The sequence below is a fragment of the Eublepharis macularius genome, chromosome 1, assembly GCF_028583425.1.
Source record: "Eublepharis macularius isolate TG4126 chromosome 1, MPM_Emac_v1.0, whole genome shotgun sequence".
NCBI classification, from domain to species: Eukaryota; Metazoa; Chordata; class Lepidosauria; order Squamata; family Eublepharidae; genus Eublepharis; species Eublepharis macularius.
Window position 1 is genome coordinate 108,355,661 of NC_072790.1, and position 18,347 is coordinate 108,374,007.

Genomic DNA, 18,347 nt, shown 5'->3' on the forward strand with positions numbered 1-18,347 from the left:
ATCTGCAAGGTACAAATGAATCCATACTTAACAAAATGGATCTAGGCAGCTAGGGGGCTTCAATAAGAGCCTGAATGTTCATTTGATCTTAGAAAACTATTTATTACATAGATCGAAAGATGCAGTAAGGCAAAAGAAATTATTATTTCCTAGTCTCTCTAAGAGCTCCCCACCACCACCATGATCATATCCAACTGTGGAAAACACTTGGGCAGCACAATCCCTGGGGAGGGGCGGTAGTGCCCTGGTTGCTGACTAGGAGTTATGCAGGTGAATCCCCCTACACCAGCACTGAGGCTCGGCACCACTCTGCCCAGGTGCTCTGCCAGTGCCCGGCCACAGCGGCCAGGTGGGCATAACTGGGGCATATCCCTGCACCAGTGGGATGGGGGGTAGACCAGGGGGCAGGACGTGACTTAATTGGTTCCCTAAGCCGTTTTGGGCACAGGAAAGTCCCCAGCAGCAGAAAGTTACACACAACAAACAATAGTGTAGCATCTAGGCATGCATTGTATGGGAAAAGTTACTCCCCCTCCAACACTTGGTCCCACCCAAGTGGCCCTGCAGAGCATACAGTGCCAACTACCGTAATGCAGCGACCAATCTGCTTGCACCCCCATGGCAGCTCAGCCCTTTTCCTCTCACCCAATCAGCTCCCTGGGGACCCTACATAATCCCTGACTCCAGGCCGGAAGCTCTTCCCGAGAGCCCCCTGCTGTGGGAACTTAGACAGCAGAGGGTGCTTGTGGTTGGTCAAGAGCATGCAGGGGAAACTTTGTGAAATCCAGACTATGCATCGCATATGGAAGGAGAGCCATGACCAGAATGTCTAACAACTATCACACAAGTTCCCTTGCAGGTTGCCCGTCTCCTGAGTACTGGCTCGAGGAGGGGCAAGGGCACACTGAAAGATAAGGAGCTAGGGAAGTGGCTGACTTGGCTCACATGTTCACACTGGCTTCTCCTCTCCCTCCACTCACGCCCTCCCAAATGCCAACCTCTGTGGTTAAGGCTCTCCAGTGGGGGGTTGCGGTGCCTTCTCGTGAGCTGATGCGGCCCATGCATCCCATAGTGGCAGTCACCCAGGGAGCCATGCTCAATGTAGTTGTTTTTTTTTTGGGGGGGGGAGTGCTTTGAGCAGCCCATGGCAGGGCTCAGCTCCACCCCACTTGGCCGGTCCTCTCCTTGGGCAGAGAGCACAGCCACAGACTGGGATGACTGGGTACTCGCTCTGGTAACTCCCCTGTGATGGTGGGCACATGACCCCTTGCTTGTTTCCCTCATAGGTTCAGAGCTCCAAGCAGCCACAGAAGTGGAACAGCCAGATGCAGACAGTGAGCACCTTCCTGCCAGAGGGGCATCCATCATCTGGTAGTCAGCAGCAGGTGTGACGATGGAGCCACTGCCACTGCCCCCAGACATAGACACCATCCCAGGATGAGGCAGACCTGGCTGTGGCTTGCACAAGGCCCAGCCCCTCACCACACATGGTAGGTCGCAACCTGTCAGGAAGGCTATGGTGAACGGCTGTTCCAGCCCCTGTTAATCCTTCCCAGACTCCATCCAAGCCCAGCCCACAAAGCCATTCCTCAGGCAGCCTGTGACTCAATCTCACTCTTGAGAAGGTGGCATGAGAGATGGCTCTCATGGCTCCAACTGCAGCATGAACAGGAGCAGCTCCCAGCCAAGGGGTGTTGGCAACTCATGCCCAGACATCCTCTTCACTCTTTGCAGTTCAGTAAAATCTGTATTGAACAACTACTTCCTCCTCGTCTGTTTGTTCACCTCAGATAACAGCAGCCCCCCAGCCTTGTTAAATAGTGGGTTCAGACACGAGGTGATTCAATAGCTCTTTATTTAGCAGGAACACAACACACACTGACAGACTGAACAGAAGTCCTCAATATATATACAGCAGCTCCACCCCCAGAATAACTGATAGCCAATGAGAATACATATTTTAGAATACCATCATCTGCATAAACTATATACAATGTTTGAAGTAGACAGGCCACTGATTGGTCTTTATTATAGAGGACCGATTGGCTGCTGTCATGAGAAAGTAACCAGTGATATTGCAGGGATTATGGACCAATGAGAATGCAGGCTTTGGGAGCCTTGACTGAACCTCAAGCTCAACACAGTATAGTGCATTACAATCAATACAGTAACTACTTTAGAGGCCTTGCTCGGCCCAGTACACAACACCCCTCCCCCCTTAGTTTGGAATACCCTGTTGTTCGCAGATAGGCTGGGGAAGATGAGCCAGAATACATTAGAGGCCCTGAGACCAATACATCACACCCCTTCCCCCCTAGTGTGGAACTACTTGATGCCAACAGAGTCCTGGAGTGGGAATGGGGAAAGGTGAGCCTGCCAGAGCCTGCACGGTGCAGTCGCTCCAGAGTTCTTTGGGGCCGACAGCCCCGTGTTCCTTGCTGGCTTTGCTCTGGAGGTGCAGTCTCTTGTGGGAGTTTGCGAGCCACTTGAGGCCGTGGATTGCGGAGAAAAGTCCCGGTTCTGTTTCTGCTCCCATAGCGGCCAAGGCAGTTTAAGCTGATGTAATTGAGTGCAGAGTGGACCTGATGCTCCTTCCGATGGCTTGTCTTCACTGCTGGCGTGGAGACGGGCGGCCCTTTGCGGCGCCCTGATGAAACGTGCCTGGCAGGGAACTTGCTGTGTGCCGCTTTGCTTATGGATGGGCTGCCTTGTTGGACTCCGGTAACGCGGATGCCCAACGCCTTGAACCAATCAAGTCCCACCAAACTCGTGCAGTGCCCCTTAACCACAACAAGAGGAAGGAGGCCGTGAAAGTCCTTGTAGCCGACCACAACTCGGCCAGCTCCAACCACTGGAACCCGACGACCCTGGAGATCCATCAGGCGTAGACTGCTGGGCTTGAGCGGCTGGTTCTTGCCCTTGGAGCACAGGCGGTTGTAGGTGTCCCTGGAGACAATTGAGAGCGCTGACCCGGAGTCAACCTCCATGACACACAGTGTTCCCTCAATACAAACCGTGGTGTAGATCTTATCTTTGTTGCCTGCTTGTGTGTGCATGATGACAGTTGTGGTGTGGCATTCATTCAGCTGGCACTCTCTTCCTCCTGGCCTTTGGCAGCACGGAGTGAGGCGAGGAGACTGCTGCGGAGAGCCTCCTTTCCTGACAGTTATGCAGGCCCGAGCGATGTGGCCCTTCTTTCCGCATGCCCGGCAGTTGGCATCCCGGAACCGGCATTTCCTTCTTTCGTGGTCTCCCCCACAACTAGAACAAGGGGAACCGTAGTATGGCTGCCTCTCAGAGTGCTGGGCTTGCACTGCATGGAATCTGTGCACACCGTCTTCTTCCTCAGAGCCACTGTCAAAATCCTCATAGTGGACTGGCTCCTCGTTCAGGGGCAGATCTGGACTCCGCCAACGTCGCACCTCCCGGGTGGACTGGTCTGCTGCTTCAGCTGCTAGTGCTTCTTTGAATGCTGTTTGGAAGTCGAGGTTCTTCTGCGTGAAAAGCCAGCGCTGTAGCTTCTCATCATGAAGGCCACACACCAGGCGATCACGTAGTGCCATCTCAAGGTCAGGGAAGTTACATTGTCTGGTTGCCTGTCGGAGGGCTGTGACAAATGCCGCTATCGATTCACCTTGCGCCTGGTCTCGGCTGTAGAACGCATGTCTGCAGGCTATCTCAGATGGCTGTGGTGAGAAGTGCTCCTTGAGTCTGTTTTTTATTGTGTTGAACGCTGTAGTTTGAAGCTGGGCTGGCGCCACTAGTGCCCGCGCTATATCAAACGTGGAACACCCACACACGCTGAAGAACGTTGCTCTCGCGAGATCTGTGTCTTCAATCTTGTTCGCCTCAAGGTAGAAGTCGAAGCGGGTAATGTAGGATTCCCAGTCCTCGGCTGTTGAGTCAAACGGTTCGAAGTGGCCCTTAGCGGCCATGTCTGCCTTCTGGACGACGCGAGCGTATGTCGGATGGCGGAGGTGACAATTCCTCACGCTTAAGATTTCAGCTTAGGTCTCGGGGCTGCCTACCCAAGCACCTTGTTAGTGATTTCGCTCTGGTATTGGGGCTGCCTACCCAATCAGAGATCCCATCCTCGTCGCCAGTGTTAAATAGTGGGTTCAGACACGAGGTGATTCAATAGCTCTTTATTTAGCAGGAACACAACACACACTGACAGACTGAACAGAAGTCCTCAATATATATACAGCAGCTCCACCCCCAGAATAACTGATAGCCAATGAGAATACATATTTTAGAATACCATCATCTGCATAAACTATATACAATGTTTGAAGTAGACAGGCCACTGATTGGTCTTTATTATAGAGGACCGATTGGCTGCTGTCATGAGAAAGTAACCAGTGATATTGCAGGGATTATGGACCAATGAGAATGCAGGCTTTGGGAGCCTTGACTGAACCTCAAGCTCAACACAGTATAGTGCATTACAATCAATACAGTAACTACTTTAGAGGCCTTGCTCGGCCCAGTACACAACACCCCTCCCCCCTTAGTTTGGAATACCCTGTTGTTTGCAGATAGGCTGGGGAAGATGAGCCAGAATACATTAGAGGCCCTGAGACCAATACATCACAAGCCTCCACTTCTTTCTGGGGCAGCCCCATAGCATATCCCCAAGGATGGTCCCTAGCTCTGAGCCACAAGGGAAGCAGTGGCTCTGGGGATCCACCAGGTGCCTCTGCCCAGCGTGGTGGCATGAGCCCTGAATGGAGTGGGGGGTGGTCTTTCAATCCTGCAGGGGGTGCTGCCACTCACTGACCCTATCTCACATAGCCCCCCTTGGACAGTGGTGCTGTGAATGAGATGGGAGGTGAAGTCTCACCTGTGTGCAGGGGGAGGGCTTTCAACCCCGCCCCCTCCAAGTGCCACTGGGGCTTGAGATGCAAGGCAGATAGCCATGGCAGCCTGGAGGGCAGGATGATCTGCAGGAGGTGGGGTGGGCCAGTCCATGTGTCATGTGCACATGCCTGCAGGGTGGCTCCCAGTCCCCATGGAGTTCTTCTCTTCACCACGACAGGTGGCTGCCTATCATTCCCACCTTCCATCTAATACTGTTAACCCAGGGACTACCGAAGAGAAAGAAGCGGTGGAGGGGATGTATTGCCCCTCCCGGATCTGCACTTCCATGTGGAATACCTGTCCGGGGAGGTGGGAGCACATTTGGTGCTGCAGTTATATGCTAGCTCCCTAGCAGTACTTTCGGAGTTAACAGTCTCAATTGGACTGGCCCAGGTAGCCTGAAGGATGCTCATGCTGGATGAGCCACTCACTCGCGTGACATCCCTGTTCACCATCTCTGGGTGGCAAGGCATGCCCTGGCAAGGCATGACTGAGAGCAGTTCTGGCCAGGATGGCCCCTCATCTGCATATAGAGATCCTTTGCGGCAGCTTGGAATGATCCAGTAGCCAGGAAACGGAGGGAGAGCAGCACCTTCTGTGAGATGAGAATGGCCCTGGAGGCTGGGGTTTGCTGCTGGAGCGCCAGTCCAAACTCCTCACAGAGATCTTGGATGGCCACCCTGTCCAGGTAGAAAAGGTCCAGGCAGGTGGTGTCCAGGATCTGGAGGGTGAACATATGCTCCTGGTAGCACCTGGCACAGCACCTCCTCTGGTGCCAACGCACCACTCAAACATATAGTACCAGTAGGAGATGGAGCAGGCAGATCCCTGGGACCAGGGGGTGGCAGGAACAGGCACCAGGCAAGGTCATCCCTCATGGGGGCTGCATGGGAAGGGCAGGGTTACTTGAGGGTGGGAGGGAGGCCCACATCCCACCCCCTCGGAACCCAGCACCAACCCCCATCTCCCTGGCCCATGACCAGAGGCCCATGTGTAGCTTCCAGTTGCTCTGTGACCATCCTGTGGCTTGATGGCCAGTGGCAAGAGTGACCCTTTCTTGGGGCATTCCCACACTGCGTAGCCTATGCATTCCTTTGTCCGGGGGTGGCATGGTCACAGAGTGATCTGGAGGAAGAGGTATCCAGTAGCAGCTGAATTGGGTTCTGCATGCTGGCAATCTCTGCTGAAGTGGTGGCACATCTAGCCATGACCCCCTCATGATAGGCTGTGGTGGCAGGAACAGCTGTCCTCCAGACTCTCTGCATTGGTGGGTCCTCAGAGCTGGCAACCATGGGGGACCCCATGCCACAGGCAGACTCTACATCCTCTAGTGGGGACAGGCCAACACCAGCAGGGGGTGCAGAGAGAGATCATGGTGTGTTGGGACAGGTGAAGCTTGGTGTCAGTGCTGCCAGCTCTGGCCCAGAGGGGATATGGGAGACGTGTGGCCTATGCTGGGGCCTGGACATGGGGCTCTCACCCTGTGCAGTGCATCTCCCTACCCTCTCCACCATGTGGACAGCGATTAAGAGGGAGCGGCTGGAGATCCACCATGAGTGGAGGAAGACTGTCCCGAGGCTACGAGTGCATGGCTGGCCTGGCTGCATCGGCGGCGGTGGCTGCGGACTGCCTGAAGGATCTGCAGGATGTCATGCACAATAGCTAGGCATGCATTGAGGAGCTGCTTGGGCAGCTTGTGGCTGTGGCTCTTGTCCTCCTGTCAGTCCCCCTCCCATCCTGCCACCTGCAGGAGGGGCCTGAGGGACACTGCGGAGTTGCCCCTGGTGACGCAGCCAGGTAGCTGGTAGGACACACCACCAAGGAGGATGAGAGGGGCACATCCTCTTATTGTCCTTGGGTGGGGGTTGTGCCCCCCAGCTGCTACTACAGGTGGGCCTCCCCAGTGGGTGCCTCCTCTGCATTGAGGTGGTTGCCACAGGTCCCTTACACTGTGGGCTGTACTTTTGAGGGGGCAATGCACCCTGCCTGCCGCTCAACCGGGCAGCTACCCCTGGCAAGGCACCTTGATGTGGGTGCTGTGACAGTGTGAGCATGTGGTCCCTGGCTGCCTGCTCTCTGGAGGTTGGTAATGGTGGTGTCAACAGGCTGCAGGGATCACAGGATGCACATTGGCTGCGCCTTTGGTTGCCATTTGCACACTTGTCATGAGGGTGGCACGGCCTTTGGGAGATGCTAGCAGGGTTGTCATGGGAACAGCAGGGTGGGTGCTCTCAGCAATGGCCTTGTCATGCCTTGATGGGCTCTCCTGCAAAAGTCATCGGGGAGCGGAATACCAGCACGTGGGCTCTGGTGGCCCAGTGGACCTCAGGATCGGGCTGTTACCCTGTGCTACTTAAACAAATGGTATTTAAATTGGGGTTTATGTTAATATGCGCAATCAGAGTGGGGGTGACTTTGATGGAAATTTTTATAAATATAAATAAAATATAAAATAAAATTCATGTAGCCAGAGGTAAGTCCAATTTGGAGTTAAAAGAAGAAACCCAGGAGAGCCAGCCTGTCTCAGGACGGAGCTCAGGTTGTACAAAGAGGCAACATGGGAGGAAATGCATTGGTTAAGCAAGACTAATAAAAAGCAACCTGTCATGTGAAATCATGGGACTAAGAAGGCTGAAAGACATTCAGGTGTAACAGAAAGTGAATTAGAATTAAATTCACTGTGGGAAGAGGGACACCTTTGGTCTAACAGGAGCCTTTAATTTATATTCCAGCAATTAAGCAGAACTAGACAGACAGCTTGATAACATTAAGTCTGAAGATACATGACTGATTTCTTGACTTTTTGTTGTTTTTATGAAATGCTGCTCTGGGAAGGCAATTCCTAATTTGATCAAGAGACTGGTGTGTGTATTGGAGGCATTTAACCCCTCCCCCACAGGGCCATCCTAAGCAGAGTTATGCCCTTCTAAGCCAATTGTCTTCACTGGACTAAGAAGGGTGCGACTCTGCTTAGGAGAGTACTGTATATTAGCTGTTTGTTTCGTGCAGTACTAGTAGAAGGAGCCTGTAACGTGGCTGAATTTTTCCTCCATAGGATGTGAAATGGTGTTGGGGGGAAAGGGTGACGTTCACCCCATTCAGTTTCCATGATCAAATTAGCAGATCCCCACCCCACCCCCCACTCTGCACACACCCCGTGTTTAGTATTTAAAGCTGGGAGATCAGTCGTGGATATCAAAGCCTAACATGCAGCTTGACCCTAAGAACTGCCATTCCACCACCTATTTCAGAACCAGCCGGGTGGTGCAGCAAAAGAGGCTGCTGAGACTTTCAGGGCCTGCATAGGAAAAGACAGACGTTGCTACAAGCTTTAGTAAAAGCTAGGGGCTGCCTAAAATAAAACAGGAGGTTTGTGGCACTCCAATGACTAACAATGTTTTATTCCAGCATAAGCTTTCGTAGACTGAAGCTCACATCTTCGGATGCAGCGTGCCTTAAGAAGTGGGCTGCAGTCCATGAAAACTTGTGCTGGAGTAAAATGCTGCTAGTCTTTACAGTGCCGCAAGACTCCTGCTTTATTTTAGTAGGAGACGTCTATGAACAAGATCAGCTGTCACAGAGATGTTGCAGAACAGGCATGAAATGATGCCCAGAGAGATGAAATTCCACAGCTTGTGAAAATGGCTTGTGAAAATGGCTTGTGAAAATGGCTTGTGAAAATGGCTTGTCCACTCTCACTTCTTTGTTATTATAAGAACATTTTTTCACTGCAAAAATAAGACACAAAGCAAAAACAATTTTTCAAAATTCCAGTTCTTTCATGCTAGTCTGATTTTGTTTTTCATTCAGTGTTTGTATCACGTCTCCATTTTATTTCCTTTGTTTGATAAATGTAAGTACAGTTTTATTGATCTCCTTTTATCACTCTTGCTTTATAATCCTAGAACTAGAATGCCTTCTAAATCAGCTTGATATTGCAACTGTCATCAAACGTGTAATGATTTTTCCAACCCACCCGTCTTGAAGAAATATCAAGGGAAGATTTATACATCCATCAATGCAATATTATTTGCCCAGTGGCAAAGGCAAATTTTATATCACGGAGACAGCAGCAAAATCCAAGAATTTAGACGCTCCATACACTGAATTAAAAGGACCATTTAATTTTTATTACGTCCTGTTTATTATTATCCTGCTCTTCCTTACTGGAACCCGATCATCATTTTTATTTCATTTTTCAAGTACCTCACACAGGAAGGAGAAATTTCTTTCCTGTTGCAGTTTGCAATCATACAAAGGAAAGAGGTTTTCACTTTATATTCAGTGTGGGAGAATATCAGTTGTATCCTATTTTTCTATCATTCACTAATATTTTTATTTAAAGCCTAATCACAATAACATAGGAAGGCATTTGTGTGGTAAAGCAGTTTATATGACATAAAATTAACATTCAATACAAAGAAATACAAAGTTATCCTATTCCATTCTACAATATACTTGATAATAGTAGTTACTCATGTACAGATGCATGGAGGTGGAAAGTGCCATCAAGTCATAGATGACATGACAACCCCTGCTGAGGGTTTCAAGCCAAAAAACTAACAGAGGTGTTTTGCCATTGCCTGCCTCTGCATAGCTACCATAGTCTTGCCTCCAATTACTAACCAAGGTGGATCCTGTTCAGCTTCTGAAATGAGCTATCCAGCTCAGGACACAGATGTGTACTCTTTGTCAAAGAAAGATGTTATCCTGAAAAGATGCTACCCTCAAAAGCCCCATAGCCAGAAGCCATGTTTTTCAAGCCCCCACAAATCCTCAGACCTTGCGCCGCCAGAGGTGTGGAGAGAGTGCATTTTTGATATCAATGCAAAAAGCATAGTCATCATGCTAATGTGCAAGCAAGAGCCATGAGGCATGCATGCATGCATGAGGAAGCAGCCTGATTCCCATGGGAACTCCAGCACACCCTAATCAAGACCCTTTTCTGTGACTCTTTGCAGCCCCAAATGCCCCAGCCATGATTAATAACCAATATTTCCAGGACAAATAAACACTCCAGATCATTTAAGAATCCTTATGTCAATACAAACTTAACTAGCAACCTAATAAAATGCCCACTCAAATGGGATAGCATAATCCATGAGGGTCCTGATCCCTCCAAAACCCCATCTCATTTCCACTAACTAGGAAGAAGGATATAAAAGGGGCCCCCAGAGGTACCACGCTTTGAGTTGACTTCCATCCCCAGATCTTGTTCCATCCCTGACATGCAACAAGAATCCCTTATACAAGACAAGCAGAGTATGACCTTATCTCTCTCTTTTTACTTCCTCTTTGAAACTTCCCTCTATATCCTTCCTCCCCTCCACTTTTTAGCTCCAACTGACCTAATTCCCTTTGTTATTCTCAGCCAGTTGGCTGTTGCTTACTGGGTCCCCATAGTCTTTCTAACCTCCTGCTCCCAGATAGGGACTCCTTCCTCCAATTCAGGCTTCCTTCCTCCATCTGCCCTCTACAATTTTGTATTCCTTTTGGGACAACCCCATACCTTTCCCTGCTCCTGGGTGTCTTTTCCTCTGGACTTGCCACATGGAAAGGACACGTTAACTGTAGAAGTAAATGGATCTGAACTGGACACTAAGATTTGTAAAGAGAATTTCTTTATAGGCTGAAATAATTAAATTGCTACTGTGTTTTGACTGCCTAAAGTCACTTTGGGCTTAAAAGCTATTTTCTCTTCTCTTGCTACCCAGTATCTTGGTTAAGACAATAAAGTTACCATCTGATTAAACGTCTATCTTCTCCTCTTTCATTCCCCTCTGGAGGCCAACTGAACTTTGCCTGAAGCTATGTATACAAAGATTGAAAATGATGCTCCTGGAACCAGTGGTTGGGATGGATCCATTCTAGGATGCTTACACCTGAAACGGGTGTCCTTTTAGTGACACTGTCTGCAAAGGAAGTTTCCTATCACAATTCACAATCTTCTTGCCTGAGTCCAAGACTATAGAACCACGGGGGCTACTCCGGAAACAAAGTACTAAATACTACAAACCACACTTCCCGGAGTGTATAGTGTATAGTCTCTTTAACTATACACTCTGGGAAGTGTGGTTTGTAGTATTGAGTCCAAGACTATGCATACCAAAATGCCTAATGGAGAAATTACGATAACTTTATTAGGTACTAAGATTACTGGAACAGAATTTTAATAAAGAATAAACCCCATACCTGTTTCTGCTCCTGGGTGTTTTTTCTTTGGGCTAGCCATGAAGGGGAAATGAATCTGAATTGGACACGAAGATCTTCAAATTGAATGTCTTTATTGGTCTGTATTAAGTAATTCGCTACTGCATTTTGATTGTCTAAAGTGTTTGTTCTGGACTTAAAAATGCTATTTTCTCTCCTCTTGCTACCTGTATCTTTCACACCCTGACACAGATGTCCTTTTTGGTAACGCAACAGTAACAATAGCTTGAGTATATATTTGACACTATGCTGGTCCAACTGAATGAGACATACAAATGATATTCTCATATTTGTTTTGTTTGTTTTGCTTTAATGGGACAGCTAATTGTATTGTAAGCTTCCAAAACTAAGAGCTTCTCATTTATCCAGCTGAGACCTAGTTTAAATCTGCTGGTAAATTTAAAGAGGCAGTAGAATCAAAAACATCACTTTGGACTTCATGAGATGGATTCAATTTCTGAAGGTTCTTTCACAAATAAACAAAGGAAACAGAAAACTAATACAGTGGGGAGAAAGCTTTTCCTTCCTCTTTTTGAAAATACTGCTGATTTTCTGTTTTCAGATAGACTTTAAAATAGGGTATAGATGCAGAGGAGTTAGCCGTGTTAGTCTGTAGTAGCAAAATCAAAAAAAGTCCAGTAGTACCTTTAAGACTAACCAACTTTATTGTAGCCTAAGCTTTCAAGAATCACAGTTCTCTTCATCAGATGCATCTGACGAAGAGAACTGTGATTCTTGAAAGCTTAGGCTACAATAAAGTTGGTTAGTCTTAAAGGTGCTATTGGACTCTTTTTGATTAAAATAGGGTAGGGGATATTCCAGAATGTGAACTTCCATAATTCTCCAGTTTTAAGTGGCGCTCTCTTTTCTACCATCTCAGTATTTTACCAAATTATTCCCACCTAATTTTCATGCATGTGTAAATCAGGTCTTAGACAATGCCCCTGAAGTCTTTCAGAACATGAGGCTTCCCAAAATAGTAATAACAATAACAACAACAATAATAATTAGACTACTCATAGGGAATGGGAAGGCAAAAGAAATTAATTTGGATTAGAGACTTCTCTTTCTCTGATTTCATGATGAGTTTATGATACTACTCAACTGGTAATACACTGTAAAATACAATGAATCAACCCTACCTGATTCATGTTCAAATGAACTTAAAGCTGGGTAAAATATGTTCTTTTCCATGAGTGCAAGAATGGACATGTGCAAATTGATCCAAATCTGGACAGTTTGCCTGCCTTAGCTATTAATGAGTGCATCAGGCACAATACGAGACTCATAGGAAGGCCGCTCACATTTGTAAGTCAGTAACTGTGAAATTGCACTGGAAGAAGTTTCCAACATTCAGGGAGATTGCCCAGGATGACAGAGGAGGTGGGGACCAACCAGCATGGTTGCCCCTTGACTGGCAACCTGATGTTGGTATTGGGGTCTGCCCAAGGAGGCATCCCTGGCCCTAGTGGGTGGCCGGCAGGAAGCCTATTCCCTCCTTCCCTCCCTCTATCAGGGGGCATGGTTGGACCCCACACAGGTCCTGGTCTGGTCCTCTTTCTCCCTCCCACCTCCATGCCTCAGCTCCTTGCCTTGCCTGACAGTGGTGGATGGAGAGGAGCAAGGAGGTAACAACAACATTCAATTTATATACCACCCTTCAGGACAACTTAACGCCCACTCAGAGCAGTTTACAAAGTTTGTTATTATTATCCTCACAACAATCCAAGAAGCTGTGACTAACCCAAGGTAACTCAGCTGGCTTCAAGCAGAGGAGTGAGGCATCAAACCCGGTTCTCCAGATTAGAGTCCTGCCACTCTTAACCAGGCCCAGCGCACCCATTGAGGCCAGGTAGGCGGTAGCCTTGGGCGTAAGGGCACTGGAGAGGTGCCGGAGGGGGTGTTGGGGGCAGAGGCGCGCGCAGCAGAGCTGGCGTGACTGGGCTGCAGATGCTGCTGCAGCCAGCCAGCCCCGTGCCGCCGCTGCCACCACATGCCCCAGCCGGGTGCAGAAGCCACGAGCTGCTGCTGGGGCGGCGTGCGGAGCACAGAGCAGCTTCCGTGCGCTGCCCCAGCCATCCTGCGCTGCATGATGATGTCATCGTATGATGACGTCATCACGCAGTCTGTGGCGCAGGCGCCACAAACTCTGGCGCCGGCAGTGCTCTTAACCACTACACCAGGATAGTGGTGCAGCAGATAGGTGGTGACATCCTGCTGCACTGTGTAGGTGAGGAGGGTTGGCACTGCCATACCCACTATCATGCCTCACCCTGCCATTAGGGGAACATTAGCAGAACTGATTTGTAGGATCCAGCCCATTATCTTCTTAACTTTAAAACCTGTTTTGATGTAGCGCTATGCAAGCAATTAAGCAAATTAGTGTATCAGATAAGTTTAAGAATAACAGGGCTAGCACAATATCACCATGGGATATGATACCAACATAGTAGCATGGGTTGGTGTAACACATGCATACAGAAATATTCATCACCACCAGATGAACTCAGTGCTGTTAGATGGCAGAAAACTTAGGGTGAGATTTCATAGCATCTGTCAGATTATGAAAATCCAGTTACTTTGATTTCATCTCCCACCCCTTGATTACAAGAACGTCAAGGTTTCTTGGCTCAAAGGTTTTATTGAAAGAATATATTCAGAGTGCAGGTATCCATAAGTATTCCAGACGCAGGGTAGCTTCTGGCTGAACAAAGGCTTTGTTGAGAATGACGTGTTAGTTAGAAGTAGCAATACACCAAACGTCCCTTCCCTGCCTCCCCCTTTGCGGCTCGTCTGTGGAGGCCTGGGAAGGAGCGAGAGTCCCAAGGTCGCTGTCTAGTCCGGGTAGATAACAACAGTCTGGGAAAGCAGCTGAACCTGCAGGAGAGAAACACTGGAAATCTTCAGAAAGGTTAAACACTGGGAAATAACAAAAAGATGGCGTTACCCTGGCTAGCTAAACTGACATCCTGACAGCATCTTGGATGGCTTCTGGGGCTCCTTGTAGTGGCTGTGCCCAAGAATGTATTTTACTTCTCTGTTTAATGAAGAAACTTGTCTGGAGCCAGCCCTGTGGCTTGGCTTGGACTGCATGCTGCCATTGCAACCCCCTCCCCTTCTACCCAGTGACACCCACTTGCGAGGCCGCCTCCAGCATGGAGAACCAACACCGATGCCAGGAAAGCTGGTAGCCGAGGCTGCACCAGGGCTTGGGATCCAGGCTAGAGAGCTGGCCAGTGCACCAGCAGGAGAACCACCCAGCCAGCCCTGTGGAGCTGGCAAACAGCCACACCGCACAGCTGAGTGTCAGGACAGGCTGCGACTGTCAGTGGCAACAGAGAAGCAGTGGACCCTTCTGGCCAGCAGCAAGTCATGGGCCAGGGAGGCCAAGGGGCAGGATGGGCCAGGGGGCAGGTCAAAGGGGCTAACACCATAGAACCTCCAGATTGGCCCTGGAGAAGGGCAGTCTGGCCACCCATTGCACAGGGGCAGAATTGTGGGACGGAGGGAGGGCTATCACTTAGGAGGGAGGGATATAAGATGGGCAGAAGCTCTTGGCTGGGGAGGAGAGTGGAGGTCTGTCCCTGCAGAACAGGGACCACCTCCCAGGTGAGCGAGGTGCTTATAGGGGTTGCCACTCTGGCACTTCTCCCACCATGTATGAGGCCTTACTGGAGCATCCATCAGGGGCTTGGAGGAATGACCAGCAGACTGACCAGGTGGTCTGGAGAACAAGACTGCCCAGGTAGGAGGTCCAACAGGGTGGCAACACCACGGTGGAGGGCCAACCACTGACTCCAGTGACCCAGGTGCATCACAAAACTTCACCCCAGTCTATATATTCAACCAGTAGTGGGCTGAAATAGTATGGTAGAAAAGTAGTACAACCCACACCTACCACCATGATGATAGCTTTCAGTGTAAACTGGGGCCTACATCTGTGTTGTGTAGAGGCCCCTGTGAAAAGAGATGGGACAGAAACACAGACCTGGCCAGTTCATATTGAAGACTATGTGCATGGGGAAGGCTTCACCATTTCCCCATCAAATTGTAGGGATTCCTTGGCTGAATATGAGCTATATCTGGAAAGTGAGTACTTGGCACCCACTGTCTATGCTTTTGTAATCTCCAGAGTTGCTTTCTAAAGTGCTTTACATGGACTGACCTTAATAAGGATTCAGAAACTTCATCTAGTACAAAAGGAAGTAGCTCATCCTTTAAATGGGACATGCATGAAAACATTGCTCCTATTTTGAACGCATTACACTGGTTACCCATTAGCATCTGGACGCAATTTGTGGTGTTGGCTCAAACTTTTAAAGCCTAGTCCATTCTTCAGACGCATTCTCTACAAACACCCTTCTGCCCAATCAGATCACCAGGGCAGGGCCCTGCTTTGAAATACTAGACATGTAGGTTTTTAAAGAGCTGGGTCTGGGTTCCCCAATCCCAACTTGAGTTCTCACAGCTGCTGTGGGGCTGGGGGGAATGGCTGTTTAAAATAAAGGAGAGCCCAAACACTCTCAGAACTGCCATAGGGGAAGGAAGGGCTCCTGCCTCCTCCTGCAAGCCATTTTCCAAAGTAGCAAGCAGGGGTATCTCTAGTCTTGCGGCTCCATTTGAAGTATTCTGTGCACATAGAGCAGTGAAAACAGGGAAATACCCTCCTCATATGCTATTTTGACATGGGGAAACAGCTTGAGTGGGGAGCCTTTTCTCCCCCTGTGGAGGCATTCTGAGGCCATTGAAGCTCTCCTTTATTTTTTAACACCCGTTCCTACAGCTGCTGTATTGCTGTAGGACTTTTTAAAAACCTGCATGTCTGGAAAGAACATCAGGGAAGGGAGAGAAAAGCCAGCCCTATACATTTTTATCACTTGTTTTATGCAACTCCTTTTCTAAGGCCACTCACCATTGGCCCTCCTTACCATTTGGCACTAGGGATGCCAGTCCCTCACTGTGGGTGGGGGATCCCCCACTCCCACCCTCTGTCCCTCACTCCCGCACTCCACAGTGGCCTGATTCGGGCTGATTCGGCCCCCTGTGGAGCAGCGGTAGTGCTCCCAGGGCAGCATGTGATCTGTGTGATGATGTCACTTCCCAAAAGTGATATCACACGGGCTGGGCGTGTGCATGTGCACTCTGTGCATGCAAGAGAGAAGACCTGAAAGGTAAGTGCCGGGCCTTCAACTCCTGCTCAGGGGGTCGGGGGACCTGGCAACCCTATTTGGCACAATTTTAAATCTGGAATTACCTATAATCTGATCTTGATTTGACACACTTCAATGTATTATTAAAGACTTCTTTTATATTTTTACAGAATATTAACTGTTAGAATTTGCACTGGGTTGGTTTGTATGAAAGGACCAGATGTAAATACCTTGAACTGACAAATATAAATAAATCCTTAGCCAGTGCAACTCTATGCGGCTAAGTTTTGGTAATAAAAACCCTTTATACTAGTGGTGTGATTGACAAATAGCAAGTCAGTTCTGTTCACCTTGTACATGCAGCTGTAGCTTTGTCAGCAGAAACAGCCCCAGTGCCCCATTACATCTCCTGGCATAAGGCATTTCAGGTGGAATACTTGTAGTCTGATGGATTACACAAATTTACTGATGCTCTTCATTCTGAAATGTTGGGCTTATCTATGCTGCCACCTTGCAGCATACATTAATCTTCCTGTGATTTTATTGTGCATCTCACTTGTAAGATCTACATAGGGCAAAGCTGGGAATAGATGCAGCCCCTAAGTAATTGTGCAGAATATTGTACTGGAGTGAGGAGGGATGAATCAGGCAAAATGGGAGGAAGTGCATCATGAAGGAAACCTCCATGAGAAAAGGCAAGGAATGAGAATGTGGCAAAATATAAATCTACATTAGGCTGCCCTGTTTCTGACCCACAAAGCCAAACACTGCTCCCCAGGCACGCATGATGGTCCACCACCAGCTCCATGAATTTTTTGCAGCCTTCCTAAGACAGCAGCAATAAATAGTTGATGGGCAGTGTTTTGTTTGGTGATGTCAGACGCTGTAGAGCTAAAGCTAGAATTAAGCACTGCTGTCATGCCCCAACGGGAGCTACAGATTGGAGCATAAAGCTACAGGCACTTTGAGCCTGCAGGGTACATGGTAGCTTTTCCATGGTCCAATACAAGCCTAGAGAAAACTGTCTCTTGAGCTTACATGTTGCACAAGTTTGCATGGTGCTGCACCTTACAGTAGGCATTGTGCAGCACAATCCTGAGGGCTGTTGAGGCAGAGGCAGCCAGCTGTTCATGCAACAGCAGTGCCTCTGGTGGGTTCCCTAGAGTGAATCTGCATAAGCTGGGCTGCAGGGGGCTGCAACTATACCAGAGTCTCCATCAGCAGCACCATCATGTCCACAGGATGTCACTGGGGTGTGATGGATGGGGGAAACAACCACAGAGTTGCACAGTTCCCAAGAGAACATCTGCACATGTGCCAGGAGAACATCTGAGTGAAACTGTAGTGGCTTGTTAGAGCCATGGGCAGGCTCTCAGAACTCTTGGGGCTCCTCCCGGCAAAGGTGTTCCAGGGATAGTTGGTGTCATGCACTCAACAGTGAGGGTTGCCCAAGTGACTTGGCCCTTTCTCCCTGGGACTTTCTCCACTCCCCATGTGGTGGTGTGCCTGTACAAATGTGGGCACATGGAGGTCAGTTGTCAGAATGGTAATCTTTCATGTGGTAAGTGGTCTCTGCTGCTTGGGAGGTGCTTCTTCTTCCAGGGACAGTCTGGCCTGCCTGAATGTCAGCCACCCAGGTGCTGGGTAAGTCCATGGGAGGGACTTAATTTGCCTTAATTTTATTTAGATATTATATCTAGAGATGGGCACAAACCGCATTATGAACAAAAAGCCATGAAAATGGTGATCGCGCGATCGCAATCCGGCGGCTCGTGATTGTCCACGGCCAACGAACCAGCATTTGGAAGAGGCCCGGTTTGGTGCGTTTGGCCGTGCTTCGGGAAGCCAGACACTCAGGCGCCAGCAATCAATTCCCCTGGCAACAGAGCCGGGGGAATGCCTGAACTCTGTCTGTGCTCCTTCTGTTGCCTGGAAACCCGAATGGAAGCCCAGCTTACCTTGATCGGCAGGTCTTCCTTCCAACCATGAAGATGCAAAGCGGTCCAAGTTGGGAGAAAACACCCAGGGGAGGGAGGTGGAAGGGGGTGTCCTGTAGCAACGGGCACTTCAATCTCATCCTTGCAAACCCTGATAGGCAGCTCTGACGGCCAAACACAGACCTCCTGC